The sequence below is a fragment of the Gracilinanus agilis genome, chromosome 1 (assembly GCF_016433145.1).
Source record: "Gracilinanus agilis isolate LMUSP501 chromosome 1, AgileGrace, whole genome shotgun sequence".
Classification (NCBI taxonomy): domain Eukaryota; kingdom Metazoa; phylum Chordata; class Mammalia; order Didelphimorphia; family Didelphidae; genus Gracilinanus; species Gracilinanus agilis.
The window spans coordinates 248,116,661-248,130,511 of NC_058130.1; the positions used below are offsets into that span (position 1 = coordinate 248,116,661).

The 13,851-nt window shown below is 34.8% G+C and overlaps 1 protein-coding gene across 1 annotated transcript in view; it reads left to right on the forward strand.

Moving 5' to 3' along the window:
* SLC24A2 (solute carrier family 24 member 2) overlaps positions 1 to 13,851 on the forward strand; it is a 328,495-nt gene that overhangs the window by 105,499 nt on the left and 209,145 nt on the right. The gene's annotated exons all lie outside the window — the stretch shown is intronic.

Consider the following 13,851-nt stretch of genomic DNA (forward strand, 5'->3'; position numbering starts at 1 on the left):
TGTTGAAACTTGCAGAAACCAAGAGATAACTAGAAAGTCAAAGGAAAGCTGCAGTAGGAATGGTTTGGGAAAATATCTTTGCCATCTTGTTTATAGATAGCCCTTGTGTTCTTTTTTTGTGTTTTGATTTTTTTAATTTGTTACTGAAAGTTATATGTAAAGACAATTCTTTATCATTGTTTTCTGGCATTTTAGGATTCAAATTTTCTTCCTCCCTCCCTTTTTCTCACCTCTCCCTGAAGCAGTAAATAGTGTGATTTAGATTATACCAGTGTTTACATGCAATAATATTTCCATATTGCTCATGTCATAATAGAAAAAATATATCACATACAATAAAATGAAGGAAATAAAGTGGAAGATAGCATGCTTTGATCTGCAATCAGCCTCCAAGAGTTTCTTCTTTTGGATGGGGATAGCATTTTTATCATGAGTCCCTTGTGGATATCTTGGGAATTTGCTTTGCTGATAATGGCTTGGTCCTCCACAGTTAATTGCCACATAATATTTCTTTTACTGTATCCATTGTTCTCCTGGTTCTGCTCATTTCACCTTGTATCAGTTCATAAAAGTCCTCCCAAGTTTTTCTGAACTCATCCTGTTCATCATTTCTTATAGCTCAATAGTATTCCATTAAAACCATATACTACAAATTGTTCATCCATTCCTCAAGAGAGGGACAACCCTTCAGGTTCCAATTATTTGCCAGTACAAAAAGAGCTGCTAAAAATATTTTGTTAAGGGTAGGTCCTTTTACCTTATCTCTGATTTCTTTGGGATATAGACCTTGAGTAGTGGTATTGCTGAGTCAAAAGGTAAGCATTATGGCTCTTTGAGTGTGGTTCCATATTGCTCTCCAGAATGGTTGTATCAGTTTCACAGTATCACTAACAGTATATTAATGTCCCTATTTTCACACATCCCCTCCAATGTTTATCATTTTCCTTTTTGACCTTGTTAGCCAGTCTTATGGGGTGAGGTGGTGTCTCAGACTTGTTTTAATTTGCATTTCTCTAGTCAGTAATGATTTGGAGCATTTTTTTCATATGACTATAGATGCCTGATCAAATCTTTTGACCATTTTCCAATTGGAGAATGCTTTGTATTCTTATAAATTCTGATCCAGTTCTCTATATATTTGAGAAAGGAGACCTTTGTCAGAGACATTTGCAATAACATTTTTTTCTATATTTGTTGTTTCCCTTTTAATCTTGGTTGCATTTGTTTTGTTTGTATAAAACCTTTTTAATTTCATATATCAAGACTATTTCATTTTTCATAGTGTTCTCTGTCTTATTTGATCATAAATTCTTCCCTTGTCCATAAGACTGAAAGGTACAATTTTCCATGTTCCTCTAATTTGTTTATGACATTACCCTTTATTTCTAAAGCAAGTATCCATTTTGATTTTATCGATATATATGGTGTAAGATGTTGGTCTATACCTAATTTATGCCATACTATTTTCCAATTTTCCCAACAGTCTTTGTCAAATAGTGAGTTCTTTCCCCAAAAGCTTGAATGTTAGGGTTTATCAAATATTAAGTTGCTATGGACATTAACTACCATATGTTGATTACCTAATCTATTCCACTGATCCACTACTTTATTTCTTAGGCAGTACCAGATTATTTTGACGATTACCACTTTATAATATAGTTTGACATCTGCTATGGCTAAGCTACCTTCCTTCATATTGTTTTTCATTGATTCTTATGATATTCTCTTCCAGATGAATTTTGTTTAGAGTTATTGTCTAGAGTTGTTTAGAATGGAATCTCCTTTTCTATCTCTTGCTGTTTGTGGTAAATAAAAATGCTAATGATTTATGTGGCTTTATTTTATATCCTTTGACCACTAACATTGTTAATTATTTCTATTAGTTTTTTATTGATTCTCTAGGTATATTATCATATCATCTGGAAAGGGTGATAATTTTGTTTCTTCATTACCTATTCTTATTCCCTCAATTTCTTTTTCTGCTTGCATTGCTATAGTTCACATTTCTAGTACAGTATTGAATAGTAGTGGTGATAATAGGCATCCTTGCTTTATCCCTGTTCTTATTGGGAAGGGTTTTATTTTATCCTCATACAGATAGTTCTTACTGATGGTTTTAGATAGGTGCCCTTATTACTTCAAGGAAGGTTCCACTTATTCCAATGTTTTTTTTACAAGGAATAAGTGTTGTATTTTGTCAAATGCTTTTTTCTTTATCTATTGAAATAATCATATGGTTTCTGTTGGTTTTGTTATTGATATCATCAATTTTGCTGGTGGTTTTCCTAATGTTAAACCACCCATGAATTCCTGCTATAAAGCCCACCTGATCATAGTATATTATTCTTGTGATAAAATGTTATAATCTCCTTGTTAATATTTTTAAAATTTTTACATTAATGTTTATTAGGGAGATTGCTCTATAGTTTTCTTTCTCTGTTTTAGCTCTTCCAGGTTTAAATATCAGTTCCATATTTGTGTCATAAAAAGAATTTGTAAAGATTCCCTCATCTCCTATTTCTCCAAATAGTTTCTTTTCTTGGTTCTACTCATTTTATTTTTTAATAATTTCATGTAGTTCTTTTTTATGGTTTTGTTGGGGAGGTTTTGTTTTGTTATATGAAATTAACCTATTCATAATTTCTTATAGTTCAGTAGTTTGCTTTTCCAATCATATGCCACAACTTTTTCAATCATTCCCCCAATTGGTATACATCCCCTCAACTTCCAGTTTGGAGCTTCTACAAAGAGAACTGTTGTAAATATTTTAGGACATATATATTCTTTTTCTTTTTCCCTGATTACCTTGGGAAACAGACCTTACAGTGGTATTTCTGGGTCTAAAGGTATACACAATTTTTTAAGTCTCTGGGCATAATTTTAGATGGCAATAATTGGTTTTCAATCAATATCAATCTAGATACTTAACTTTGTATTTATTATTTCCCTTAATAGCAGTTTGTATTGTAAGATTATTTTAAGGAGTAAAACTTAAAAACAAAAGTATATAAGAAATGAGTGAGCCTGTTTGACCAATTTAAAATTAAAAGTTGAACTTGAAGTGATAACTTGAAGGCAAAGATGAGTTCTGTTTTAGATGTATTATATTTGAGATGTGTATGGGAGACCAGATAGGTGGAGTAATAAATAGGACACTGGACTTGTAATCAGGAAGACTCATCCTCTATGTTATTTTCTTCAGATGCATGGTATACTTCAATACAATTATATAATATCGTTGATGTGGGTACTTCCTCATTGATACATAGTTCCTAAATCAACAGTTGAAAATTAATCAGTTGACATGCATTATTAAGTGCTAAGTGCATTATTAGTAATAATGTATTTCTAGGCACTGTGGTAATTACCTAAGACAAAGAAAAATCAAAATCAGTCCTTGTTCTCAAAAAGCCTGCCTTCTATGGTAGACAGCAAAAAGGTATTACAAAATACATACAGAGTAGATAGAAGGCATTATACAGGAAGAAATTATGAGATCTGGCAACAAATTAGATATATTGAGGGGAAATGTAGAGACTGACACTAAAGTTTCAAACCTGAGCGAATAGGGAAACACTCCTAGGGAAATTCAGAAGAGTTGTAGGTTTGAAGGCAAAGATGAGTTCTGTGTTAGATGTGTTGAATTTGAGGTGCCTATGGAAGTCTAGGTAAGTGATGCAGTAGATTGGGCACTGGGCTTGTAATCAGGAAGACTTATCTTCATGAGTTCAAATTCAACCTCAAATACTTACTAGCTATGCAACCCTGGGCAAATCACTTAATCCTTTTTGCTTCGTCTGTAAAAATGAATTGGAGAAGGAAATGGCAAATGACTCCAGTATCTTTGACAAGAAAACCTCAAAATGGGGTCACAAAGAATCAGACATGACTGAAAATGACAATGATATTGGTTATATCAGAAATCATCTCAGGAAAGGGTCTAGGGCTAGACAAATAAATCTAGAAATCATCTGCATAGAAATGATCAGTGAAACTCTCTGAGAGCTAATGAGATCAAGGGTATATAGAAAAAAAGAGAAGAGCCAGGAGAGAGCTTGGGGAATATCTAGTTAGTGGACATGTCACAGATAAAGATCCAGAGGGGGAAATTAAAAAAAACACTATACAAAGCAAAATTTTATGTCAGTAGAATGGGGAAAATAGTTTGTACTAGAAGTATTATGTGGATCTCTTTATTTCATATAGAAAGATTGTTATATTATTTATAAATAATCTCTTTGCTTTGTTAGAAAATAAACAATTCATGTATATCTCTTAATACATAAGATTTAATACTACTATTTATTATTTATCTTTTATCTAATGTTTCATAGGATTTTATTAATTCATTGTCATTTTACTTTTTTTGAGATATTCAAACCACAAGTATTAATGGTTGCATTTTATAAGTAGACAAATGACAGATAAAAATGACTTTCTCTTACTGATGTCATCTCTAATTATTGATGAAGCCAGCACAAAACTAGATCTGCTCATTAGTAAAGTCTTATCTTTATATAGTAGATTAAATTCATTTATTCATCAAACATTTATTAAGCTGTATATAAGGAGCAAAAAAAGAGATTAAAAAGAAAAAGTTTCTAAAATGTGGTCGCTGCACTGTAGAATAAGGACATTGGCAAAATGAAAGACATTCAGAAAATGAACAGAATAATGAGAAGCCTTGAGATTGTACCATATGAGAATGGGCTGAATGACCTTGATTTTAAACAAGAAGACAGAGGAGGGCGAGGGGAAAGGTGGCACACACTAGCTGCTTTTGAACGTTTGAAGAACTTTTATATGGTTGTGAATTAGTCTTGTTCTACATGGCCCCAAAGGGCCAAATAGGAGTAATGAATAGAATATGTATTGAATCAGATTTCAGCTTGATGTAAGAGAAAAATTCCTAAAAGAATTACCCTAAAATGGAATAATGGACTGCCTCAAAAGGTGCTAGTTTCCTTCTCACTAGAGGTCTTCAAGGATAGGCAAGGTAGACACTTCTAAGGGATGGTGGAGAGGAAATTCAACCCTTAATAAAGGCTTTTTTCAATTGTACTGAACTGGTCAGTATGAGTTTGACCAAAAGTCCTCTGCTGTGCTTTTCACTTCTGTTATTTTGTGATTCTGGCATCCATCCCTGTACTAGAGCTCTCTCTGTAGAGGAATTCTATGATTAATCGCTTTTTATAAAGTAAAGAATCATTTTATGAAGTGAATCATTGTGCCTTCCCCTATGCTATTGTGTAGATGGAATCTTTCTTGTTTATGAATTGTATATGTTGAGATACTTGCATAGATACTTATATACAGTGTAGTATGATATGCATATACATGTGTTACATATGTGTCTATCATTGTGTTGTATATATAGGCATGTGCTTTGTACATATGTAGTACATGTGTAGATAGGAAAGCATAGACATATGTCTATATACAAATACAATACATATAGAATGACTATGTACATATAAACAATATTGTGGATATATCTACATGTTGTTTGTGCATAAACTATAATGGAAAATGTAATAATAACTGAGGAACAATTTGGTTATAATTGGTTTATTGGCTGGGCACTTAAAAAGAAATGGTTAATAGACTCCCCAGTTAGTCCAAAGACCTCTGATACAGAATAAAGCAAATTGCTATACTCAAAAAAACAATTAATCAAACTTTTCAAAAAGTTCAATTAATTTTAACACAAACAATTAGCCAGGATACAATTCAGAGTACAATATTAAGTAATCTAATTTCCAAATGAAGGAAAGTTTAGGGACTTTGCAAGTTGGGCATGGGATGAGTAAGCGTGGGAGGGTTCTCTATTCTTAAAAAATGAAGAGATGCTGACTAATTATAATCACCTGTACTAAGAGAACAATAGATTATTTCCGTAATCTAGTGTCTCGTGGATGAATAATTGAAAAACGGCAAAATGGAAGAAAGTACATGTGGTAGCACAAAATGGAGTCTGTGCTTTTGAGTTAAAAATCTAATTGGTCCTTCTAATTCTCAAAAGAAACTAATTCATTTTTCAAATTAATGAATTCGTTTGTTACAATAAATTCTCATTTAACTCCCCTTCCATCCCTTAAAGAAGGCATCATTTGACAAATATATATATATATAGACACATATATAAACTGTCATATCTATTTATCAATTTTTTCTACAAGTGGATGTAGACAACTCATTCCTCAAGCAATATTTCTGTTGCAGTATATAATATTCTTTTGATTCTGCTCGTTAAACTCTTCATAATTTTATGTAGGCCTTTCCATGTTTTTCCAAAATTCACCTGTTCATCATTTCTTATGGCACAGTAGTATTCCATCACAATCATATGCCATGATTTGTTTAGCCATTCCCCAATTGATCAGCATTCCTTCAATTTCCAGTTCTCTGCCACTACAAAGAAAGCTGTTATAATTTAGAATACATAGGTTCTTTTCCTTCTTCCCTGAAGACCCTAGGAGACAAACCTCATGGTGGTATTTCTGGGTCAAAAGGATTGCTCTCATGATATTTATTTTCTCTTAACTATACATATATGGTATGACATATCATATATGAAACACAGATATGTGCATATAAACAATAGGTGTGTGTATATATATACATATACATTTATTGTATAGAGAGTTCCTATACAAGAAAATTTACATCCACAAAATAGCATCTGGGAAAGCTTTATAGAATTCACTTTATAGAATGACTTTTTCCTTTATGAAAATTATTTGGTGCAGCTAAGTGGAAAAGTGGATTGAGACCCAGGCCTAGAGATGGAAGGTCATGGGTTCAAATCTGTCTATTTTTACTTCCTTTTTGTGTGATCCTGGGCAAGTCCCTTAATCCCCATTGCCTAGTCCTTACTGCTCTTCTGCCTTGGAACCAATAAACAGTATTGATTCGAAGACAGAAAGTATGAGTTTAAAAAAATGACTCACCATGGAATTTCTTTAGAGAAAGCTCTTCTGATAAAAGGATAGATGACAGAATCATGGAATTACAGCACTGAAAAGTACTTCAAATGATTTTTAGTCATACTGACCAGTTGAATCCAATTGAACTAAATATTATATATCTCTATATACACACATATAGTCACTTACACACATATTTCTGTGTATGTATGAAATAATATGGCAGAGTAGAGAGAGACCAAGTCTTGCCTTTGGCGCACACTGGATCTTGACTGAGTAAATCACATAACCACTCGGTGGCCCCTAGTCCTTCAGACTATTTAAATTGCAGAATATTTGCCAACTTCATTGGTAGAGGGAGCTTCTTCAATGGGAATTTCACACATCAATTAAGTCAGAGGTCCAGTCCCTTTTTACCATCCTCTGACTCTTTTCCCCAAAGCGTGCAAGACCCATTTAGAATTAACCTAACAGAAATCCATGTTAAAATACAAACTTTGAGAATACCTTGAACATTGCTTACTGTTTACTTCTCCTTTTTCAATTTCCCAACCTCATGATTACTCCTTTTAGGTTCTAAAACATTTATTGAACCCTTTTTCACCAGGAAGCACATCTCTGAGGGTATGTATTTCCAGAGAGGCTGAGAAGTATCCCACATCACTTTCTTATGCAGATAGTTTCTAGGAGACAGTGTGATACAATGGAAAGGGGGTTCAGTGTGGCGTGTCATGAGACCTAAATTCAAATTACGACTCAGCCACTTATTCCCTGTGTGACCCTGGGCGAGTCACTTGACTGTTCAGCTTCGATTTCTTCATCAGGAAAGAAGTTAACTAAGTATCCTCTAAAATCCCTTCCAGCTCTAAGTCTATGAGCCTCTGAATAGCTCGACAACATTGATTCCCACACTGCTGTACCATGCACTGAATGATCCCTGTACTTCTGTTTGGGTTAGAGTTTGTTTTTTGTGAAGACTCCTCTGTCTTTATGGAGAATAAATGGCCCTTTCAAAATTCTCCCAGTAATACAATGCATCCCATTTTATCGTGACTAACTGAATTTTTTCTTGACCATGTGAATCTTTCAACATAGCTATGAGCCAAAATGGAAGACAGCATACAACATGAGCCCCATAGACTTGAGTTTATCTTTAGGGAACTTTGTGGATATTTGTAATTTGTGGAACTCTAACAGGTGGTATTAACATATGAATCTGAAGCTGTTTTACCTCTCAGAAAGCACCAAAACACACAGAAAAAAAAAGGACCCTTTGAGTGCTACCATGATCTAAAAAAGATGCCTCCTTTTAGCAAGGTCCATACAGAATGACCTAATTGACTATTTATCAAGCAATCTGCTTTTTTTCAGCCACGATAAGCTGCAACTGCATGAGCTCATCAGTTACTTAGTCCTTATCTCTGAGAAAACTATAACATCATGAAAATATTTGATTCAGTTGTTATCATATAGATATAATTATTTTTTTTCATTTTTATTTTCCCTTATTTTTAACCTTGAGCACTCTAAGCACAGACACACTTTATACTTTTCATTGGCCTATTCTGTATTTTAGCAGTATTCTGGCTATTAGCTATATTGGAAGGAATGGGGGAAAAAAGACTTTTTTGAAATCTAATTTATTTTTTGCCTCTTTTTAGTTCTGGGGAAATCAGGGCACCTTCAAAGTTACAGCTTTCAAAGGAGTAGGAAGAGAAACTGGACCCATGATTTTACTGGGACAGGGAACTCCCAGGAAACTCCTTTTATCACTGCAAATCAGCACCTTCTCTGCAACTTACAGAGACTTGTTCAGAATCACTCGGTCTGTGTCAGAGACAGAATTTAAAACCAGGTCTTCGTGGCTTTAAGGCAGTTGTCTCTCCATGTGAAAAGCCATATTGTCACTTGCATGCAGCTGCATTTCTGTCCATTGCTATTAGCTTTACCTACTCTGTGCAATCCTAAATGATGTGTACTTTAAGCAGAGAGTATGAATACTTATAAGGAAAACTTCAAAACCTTTTCCAAAAATTGCCCAGCTTTGGTTTTATGAAAATGTACATACTTAGAATATAAATGATACTTAGCGTCCTCTTTATTTTTTGAGACATCTTTATTAATGGAGAACCTTTAATTACTAAAATTAAAGTTATTCATTGTTATATTAGCTACAACTTTTTAGAATTGTAAATGGAATGAGAAAACAAAACATTCACTATATACTAATAAAAGGACTTTCTGCTTAAAAAAACACACTAAATCCAGTGATGCCAAGATTCTAATAATTGGAGGCAAGAAAAATTGTAAATGTTTTTATGTAAACAGTTTCTTCTAATGCCAATTTCATACCCATTTTGAAACACTGGCATCTGCTACATTCTGTGGGACCTCAACCACTACCCAGAAAGTACCTTAAAATTGAAATGAAAAAAATAATATAATATTTGTTTTTGTTTAGTCATTTTTCAGTCATATCTCACTCTTTGTGACCACCTTTGGGGTTTGGCAAAGATCCTGGAGTAGTTTGTTGTTTCCTTCTCCAATTCATTTGTCAAAAGAGGAAACTGAGGCAAATGGGAATAAGTGACTTGCCCAAGGTTACCCAGCTAGGAAGTGTCAGAGGCCAGATTTAAATTCAGAAAGGGGGGAAGGGTAAACTAGGTGGCTCAGTGGATTGAGAACCAGGCCTAGAAATGGAAGGTCCTAGGTTCAAATCTGGCCTCAGACACTTCCTAGCTGTGTGACCTTGGGCAAGTCACTTAACTCCCATTGCTCAGCCCTTTCTTCTTTTATTCCTTAGAACCAATATACAGTTTTGATTCTAAGGTGGAAGGTAAGGGTTTTAAAAAATAAAAAATAAATAAACTCAGAAAGCAGAGGCTTTCAGACTACAGGCCTAGTATCCACTGTGCCACCTACAAGCCCTTAATACAAAATATGTGATACAATTTACTTTACAAAAAAAAGCCTCACATTTAAATAATTAGGTATTAGATGGGGAAAATTTGCAGTATAGCTGTATTTTAAATAGTCATACTAAAGAAGCAGGGCATCTGTCAGAAGGGTAGAGTAATGATAAAAGGTTTTCATAGTTTGGAGAAAGATATGGGTTTTAGGGATGGAGGAGAAATCCAAATCAGGAAAATGCTATTTGAAAAATAGTTCTAATCCTTTCCAGTTCTATGGGCTCTGTATTAACCCCTTCTATATCATAAGCTGTTCTATAAAAACAGGAACAGATAAGATTTGGGAGGTGATCTGAATTTAAGTCATCCAGTTTAACAAACTTATTTTGCAAATGAAGAAACTGAGGTACAGAAAGGTAAGTGACTTGCTCATTGCCACTTTTGTAATACAGTTGTTTCCAGTTGTGTCCAACTCTCTCTGACCCCATTTTGGGGTTTTCTTGGCAAAGATACTCTGGAGTAGTTGGCCATTTCCTTCTCCAGCTCATTTTACAGATGAGGGAACTAAGGCAAACAGGGTTAAATGACTTGCCCAAGGTCACACAGCTAGTAAGCTCATTGTCACATAAGTATGCAATTGCAGATCCTCTGATTCCAGTTGCATCCCTCTTTGCTAGCTTACCCTGCTGCTTCAGTAACCCGTCAGAACCAGGGCTTAAATCAAGGACATTGACTCCAAATCCGATATTTTTTCCACTATATAAATGCCAATGATTTTAAGGTGAAAATCAATATAATGATACTGATTTGCTTTGAAGGAACTAAACTTCCAGACAACTTCACTAAAATGATGCTGTTCTGTAAAACAAGAAATAAAACAAAACAAAACAAAAAAGGTTCTCTATATTCTAGAGTAACTCCTTAAATCACTTTTAGTGCAGATTTTTTATTTCATTGTAAACAGCAAAATCATTTTCAGAAGGGATACTATTGTAGATGGCATAGTCTAATTTCTTCAAGAGTTTCTCCTCCAGGATATCTACAAATTTAAAAAAATGTATCTGTCGGTTATTTTTAAAGATCAACTTGCCCACCTTTGAAAACAATACCCTCTTAGCTATTTAACTTTGAATGAAAAAAATACTTCCCACCTTTTTTTTTAGTGGGAGGGCACTGGTTTTTTAAAACAGTAGAAAAAGTTATGGCTCAAGTGGAAACTACAGAATTATTATTCATAAGGGAGCACATATATTAAACAGACCACTGATTTCCTACAAAGGTAGAGGCTGTAATAAAATGTAATCCCCCAAGGACAGGGACTATTTCATTTGTGTCCTTGTTTCCCCAGCACCAAGCACAATGTCTTGTACACAGGAGGTGCTTAATAAATGTTTATGGTATTGAAGTTCCATTTCATGAACCTAATGACAGCATTTGTGATTTCATTGGTAGAGCGAACTCCCAGATGAGATTAGTATCTTTTCTACAGTTTATTATTTTAGAGAGTTGCCTAGAGTAGAAATAAAACTTGCAGTGATCCCAAGTGCAAGGGCCAAACCAGATTAAAAATAATTTGAAAATAGTTAACAGAATAAATAAAAATATAGTACAACATAGATTATGTTAATATTTGGCTTTCTAAGGCAACTCACAGGGATCCTTATGCACTAGTGCCTTCCCCACCCCTCTCTATTTGCATTTGATACTATTGGTCTTCAACTCTAAAATGTACATTTTAATTTAATTTAAAATATGACTTTCCCAGGCCCAATGTCAGTATATGTCAGATACTCTTGAACCCAAGTACTCTTGGCTCCAAGGCCAACTCTTTATCCACTATGCCATGCTGGCTCTCACATTTCAGGTACCCTAACCACTTTATATATTCCATTTCACATTCTCTTAATTCCTCTATCCATGCAAGTACAAATATGATGATGTCACATTTTAAAAATATTCTCATATTTTTATTCCACATTTATATTCCATAGGAAAAAACAAGGGAACAACCTTATTTTACAATTAGAAGACCTCAGATGCACAGAAGTTGATTGAGCTGGGTGGCTCAGTGGATTGAGAGCCAAGCCTAGACAGGAGGTGCTGGGTTCAAATGCAACCTCAGACACTTCCTAGCTGTGTTACCCTGGCAAGTAAGTCACTTAACCCCCCATTGCCTAGCCCTTACTGCTCTTCTGCCTTGGAACCAATAGGCAGTATTGATTCTAAAATGGAAGTTAAGGTGTTTTTTTTTTTAAAGGAGTTGATTGATTTATCCAAGGCTTTATAGTCTATTCAGCAGCAGAACCATGATCCACCTTAGCTATCCAATGATACCATCAAGGCTTCCTAGATTGTTTACCAGATGAGTTGCAGAGAGCAGGTATTATAGAGGGCTAAAAGTCTATTTTGACATCAAAGATGCATCCTGAAACAGCACCACTCATCTTGAATTTTTCTTGCCATTGGACTTCAGTGACTCTGGAAGAGAGAGTGAGACTGATGACTGCACAACTCTGCCTCAATGAAATCATTTTGGTCCTCTTCCAGTACAAAGGACAATAACAAACCAACCGGCCAGCCCAGTGGTTATAACATAGCAGACATCCTCAGCTCTAGCATAATAGAATCTCCCTGTAACCTTCTAAACCAATTTCAAAGGCCACTCTTACCTATCAAGTGGGTTTTTTAAAACTTTCCATGACTTCGTATTTTATAACAAAAATGTTGATCTTTCTAGCCATCCATTTCACAAACATTTATTATGTTTATTCTGTGCGAGGACTATGCAATTATCAAAAAAAAAAAGATGCAAAATCAGTCCCTTCCCTCAAAGAGCTTACATTTTAATAGGAAAGGGGAGAGATATATTTAAATGTATAAACATATATACACATATACATATATATGAATGTGTAAGATAAATACAGAATTGATAGAAAGTAACCAAAGGGGACAGTACTGGTAGGACAAGGAAAGGTATCCTGATAGAAGTGACACTTGAGTTGATCCTTAAAGAAAACAGGATTCAAAGAGTTTGGGAGGGAAGGCCTTCTAGGTAGGGGGAACATAGGTAAAGAGACCAGAGATGGAGCATAATGTGTGAGGAATAGTAAATAAGCTAATCTGGTGGATCATAGGTTTTGTACAAGAAACTAAAATGTTAGTCTGTAAAGGTAGGGAAGAGTCGGGTTGTGAAGAACTTTAAATGTAAAATAGAAGACTTTAAATTTTATCCCAGAAGCAATAGAAAGCCACTGCAGTTTACTGAATAGGAAGGTGAGATGGCCCGACCAACACTTCAGGAAGATCACTTTAACAGCTGAATGAAGGAATGATTAGAGTGGAGAGAGAGAACAATTAAAGATTATCATAATAGTCTAATCAAGAAGTTGGGTAGCTGGATGGCACAGTTGATAGAGTGCCAGGACAAGAGTCAAGAAGACTCCTCTTTCTGAGTTCAAATCTGGCCTCAGACACTTCCTGTGTGATCCTAGGCAAGTCACTTAACTCTGTTTGCCTTAGTTTCTTCATCTGTAAAATGAGCTAGAAATGGCAAATCACTCCAGTTTCTTTGGCAAGAAAACCCCAAAGGGATTCACAAAGAATCACACACTAACAACCAAGATCTATTTTCTAATGAAAACTCTATAAGTTGCACTTAATCCTCATAACAAAGTTGAGCATCATCAGGATATTCTGAGAAGAGGTTTGGAGAGTGTATCACATTTGGATAACAAGACCAAAAAAAATAATAATCCTACAGACAGTGCTGTGTGGTTGTGAAAAACATGGAAGTGGGAGGTCAGCACATGGTCTTAGATGAAAATCCTCAATAAAGGCAGCTGTCCCTGCAGAATACATCCTGGAAAATTATAGCCCAGCTGGGCAGAATGTCCTGAAAAGGGCATCAGTGTGGGAGATAAGTCCAGTTACATTCTGCTCTTGTTGGTCCATCCCATTTCCAAAGGGATAGCACAACTGGATTCAGCTCACTATAAAACACCTTTGGCAAGAGA